Raw genomic sequence first — 4,583 nt, 5'->3', positions numbered from 1 at the left:
AGATAAACATTTTTGTACGTAACCTCTATGGAATTTTTTTTCTTGATTTTGCTTCTTTATTACAAGGATTTTGGTTCTTTGGGTAAGATTTGGTTCTGCAGGGTAAAATAAATAAATGTTTGTTAATTGAAAAAAATAAAATTTAATATATATAAAGGATGGGTCATACAAACATAGATTTTTCAGTCATTTTCTAGGCATGTCCAACTCTTTGTTATCCCAGTTGAGGTTTTCTTGACAAAGATATGGGAATGGTTTGCCATTTCTTTCTCCAGCTCATTTTACTGATAGCGAACTGAGGCAAACAGGGTTTGACTTGCTCAGGGTCACACAAGTTGTAAATGTCTGAGGGCAGATTTGAACTCGTGAAGATGAGTCTTTCTGACTCTCTTCACTACACCACCTAGCTGTGCTCAGAAACATAGATTACCTTGATGGGAAGGGAACCCAGCATATCTGGCAAGATTTACAGTTTCAATGGAATTTTGACACTGAATTTTGTGCAGTTGACAGAGGGGAGAAGTGGAAAAGAAGTCCAGCAGCAATTAAGTTTAGATCAATGTCTTATAAAGCACAATAAATTTAAAATGGATATGCTAAACACTTAATAAGGATCATTGTATTAAAAACAAAAGAGAAGTAGATCAAGTAACTTCCCAGAATTCAAGAATACCTTGAAGGACCAAGTAAACTTTTTGCATTTATTGAGATACTTGATTCTTTCAGTGTTAAACCATCATGGGGGGAGAGGGAAGAGAGGAAGTCAAATAAGGGATAGAAACAGTTACAAAAGATATAATAAATGATTTCACTTTCATTAAGTTAAAAGACTTTTGCATTAGCAAAATTCATGAAATTAGAATAAGAAGCAGATTCCTCTGGGGGAAATTTTTTTTAAAAGCCCCTGATAAGTGTCCAATATTCAAGATATATAGACAACAGGAACAAATAAGATCAAAAGTCATCCTCCAACAGGTAAGTGATCAAAAGAAATCAACAATCAGTTTTTAAAAGAAAAATGCAAAGCCATTAACAAACCTATGAAATAATGCTTAACATCAAAAATACAATAAATAATTAAAATGAAAACTTCCCTAAACGTTAACCTCACAATTAGCTAAATGGAAAAGAAGACAAAATACTGCAACAGCAAATTTTGGAGAGGTTGTGGGGAAAAAAGACTGATGCATTGTTGGTTGAGTTGTGAATTGGTACAACGATTCTGGAAAGCAATCTGGAATTGTGCAAGGAGACTTTCTAAAATAACTATGCAATTTGACCCAGGGATTACACTACTAGGTGTATATACCAAGAAAGTTGGTGATAAAGGAGAAATACACCATATGTATGCTAAAATATTTCAACAGCATTTTTTTTGTATTAAAAAATGTAAACAATCTAGATACCAATTATTTGTAGAATGGTTAAACATTGTCATACATAAATGTAATAAAATATAACTATTCATAAAAATATTATAAATACAGACTAGAGAAAACCATGGGAAGACTTAGATGAGTTGATACAAAGTGAAACTAGGTGAACTGGAAAATAATATAAAATTATTACCATATATAATGGGAAAAATTACAGGAAAAAAATTGAATCTGGTAAAATTATAATTGCCACACTTGGGTCCAAGAAAGGTACATAAAGATATGTCCATTTCCTTCTTTGCAGAGTTCTGGGAATATGAGTGTGGACCATTATATATAAAATGTCATCCTTTTTTCTCTATGTTATTTAATTTTGCTCAATTCTCTTTAAAAAAATTGAAATCTCCTTAAAAATTTCTTGCTTTTAAGAGCTCTTTCTCTGTGAGTAGATAAAGGAGTGATGGTAAAAAAAATATAGGTGATATGAAAACAAAAGATGTGAACAGAAATTCATTTAAAAAAGAGACTGGGCCAAATATAAGTAGTAAAAATAATAAATAACAATGTCAAAGAAAGTGATGACAATTTGACAACTTCTCAAACTTTTGAAATGCAGCCACAGCAGTTCTCAAGGGAAAATGTATATAATTAAACATTTTCTTAGACAAAAGAGAGAAAGACAAAAGTGAATTTAACTTGCAATTAAAAGGAAGCACTAAAAAATCAATCAATAGATACAGCAAATAAACGCAACATTAAAATTCTGAGAATCAAAGAAGGGACAAATTCTATTCTAAACAGAATAAAAATTGAAAAAGCTACGGTTTTTTAAAAATATACTTAATTTTGGCATTCACTTTCCATAAAACATTTAGTTCCCAATTCTCTGCCTTCTTCCACCCCCTCCCTACCCACTGAGAGGGCAAACAACATGATGTCAGTCATACATGTGGAGTCATGCAAAACACATTTCCATATTAGCCTATTTTTAGAAATTAGATCTACTAGACCTAGTTTTTGAAAACTACTCTTTTCAGTAGAAGAACTCAAAGTTCACAACTCCCTTAAAAATGCTCCAAGTAATAAAAATAAGAGAAATATAGATTAAAACATTTTTTTCTTAGTGAAAGTGTAACAGATTTCCAAAAACATCAGATGGACTCAAGCCCCAAGGGCTGACTATGGCAGAAACAAACATTGTTAACACAGCACTTGGTTATTAGAGTGAGAAAGAGAGACACAACAGCCTAAGGCAGCAGCCCAGCTGTAGCTCTGAGGTAGGGGGAAAGGCAGGGATGATCCGAATTAGGCCCCACGAGGAGAAGACAACCTCAACTACAACACAGTACCTTGACAGCCACTATGAAGGCCTTCCTTTTGAAAGCATGGGGAAGAATCAAACATGTTTGTTCTTGAACTGCAGACAGAAGCTAAATGTATCCCCCAGGGTAGGATATCTGTAAAGAGATGCTCAGTGCTTCCTCTGAACATCTGGCTTGATCATATCATTCCTAGGTTTCCAGCCAGCAGGGCACACTTCATCATGTTTGTCTGTGAACTGGAAGAACTGGACCAGCCACAGCATTTCCTCTATACAACAGCCCACAGGAAGGTCACTGATGGTGATCTTGTGAAGAATCACTTTCTCATCATTGATAAAGATGCCCCTGAATGAAATTCCCTCATCTGCCTTAAAGAGCTCATAATCCTGAGCAAAGTGATGTTTGGAGTCAGATACCTGTGAGATAATCATGGTTCCCAGTCCACCTTGTTTCTTGAATGTGTTGGCCCAGGCAAGGAGATGTGTGAGTCTACTGAAACATCAGTCACTTGGAAGGTAAGTTTCTTAAATTCTTCAGGTCACTTAATGCAGCAATATCCATCCACACTTGAAGGTGATGACCAAGGGGTAAAAGAAGAACACAGTATATATCCCTTTGTAGTCAGAAAGGTTCATGTCTTTGAACTGCCAATCTGGCATTACAGTTGTATCTCAGAAATTGGGGTCTAGATACCCAATCCAGGCATTTCCTGCCAACATGTTGACACAACCATCTGGGCTCCAAAGATGCTGCTCAGAGAAAACATGAACAGGTAAGGAGCAGTTGGAGAACCAGATTAAAGCAATTTTTATATTTCACCACACACATCAGATTGGCTAAGACAAAAGACAAAAATGGCAGATGTTAGAAAGCCTATGAGAGGACAGCTTAACTATTCTAAAAAGAAAATGGAACCATACATTAAAAGCTACTAAAATATATATACATTTTGAACCAGCAATACCCCTATTAGTCACATATATCAGAGGTAAAAAAAAAGGGGGAGTAGGCATCCATATGGTATCTACCAATTGTTGTTGTGTTCATCCTTCATTGCTGAAGAGGACCATGCCATCAGAGATATAATGACATGACTTGCACTTGACTTTGTTTTGAGTGAGGGAGGGCTGTGTACGTCACCAGCCTCACTTCTCCTCCAGGACCATCTGAATCCAGTGACCAGATATTCATCAGGATGACTGCAGATGACCCAGGATGCACTGGGAGACCTTGGCCCCTTTAGGCCCAGGTCTATTTAGGTACTCACTTAGGGTGAGGTAATGTACATTTAGTGAATAGGCCTGTTTAAGAAGTAGCCAGTGTATGGCCCCTTTAATGAGGCAAAGAAAAAGAAAGACATCAGCCTGGGAGGGAAACAGTAGCAGTTACTAATGATAATCACTCTAAAGCCAGGAGGGTCCAGGACAGCCCTTAGGCAGGGTCCCAGTAGTGTCTGAGCTTCAGAAAGGAAAGGAAAAGACAGGACAGGAATGGGCATTACCTCTCCCTAAGTGAATACCTGCATAAACCCTGGCCTAAAGGTGCCAAGGTCTCCCAGTGCCTCCTGGGGTCATCTCCAGTCATCCTGATGAATATCTGGTCACTGGAATCAGATGGCTCTGGAGGACAAGTGAGGCTGGTGCAAGTCATGTCATCATTTCTCTGATGGCAAGGTCTTCTTTGGCAACAAAGGATAAACACAAACCTGAAGTAGATGCAGCTAGCTGAATGGGGGCTAGCATAAAGCAGAATGATGACATCAAAAAAAAATGGGCAGCTCCTCATAGATTTGAGTGGCCCTTGTATGCAGGTATCCTGTCCACAGATGGCCTTCTTATATGCAGGTCTCAAATGTGATCTTTGTGTATGATCCTGGTGTACCTAC

General features: G+C 37.2%; 1 pseudogene; it reads right to left on the bottom strand.

Annotated features, from left to right (window-relative positions):
* Window positions 1–2,517: 2,517 nt before the first annotated feature.
* Window positions 2,518–3,417, bottom strand: LOC140523675 (peroxiredoxin-1 pseudogene; annotated as a pseudogene).
* Between the last annotated feature and the right edge of the window lie 1,166 nt (window positions 3,418–4,583).

The sequence above is a fragment of the Notamacropus eugenii genome, chromosome 2 (assembly GCF_028372415.1).
Source record: "Notamacropus eugenii isolate mMacEug1 chromosome 2, mMacEug1.pri_v2, whole genome shotgun sequence".
Lineage (NCBI taxonomy): Eukaryota > Metazoa > Chordata > Mammalia > Diprotodontia > Macropodidae > Notamacropus > Notamacropus eugenii.
Note: the sequence above shows the minus strand (reverse complement) of the source record. Positions and strands in the feature narration are given on the sequence as shown.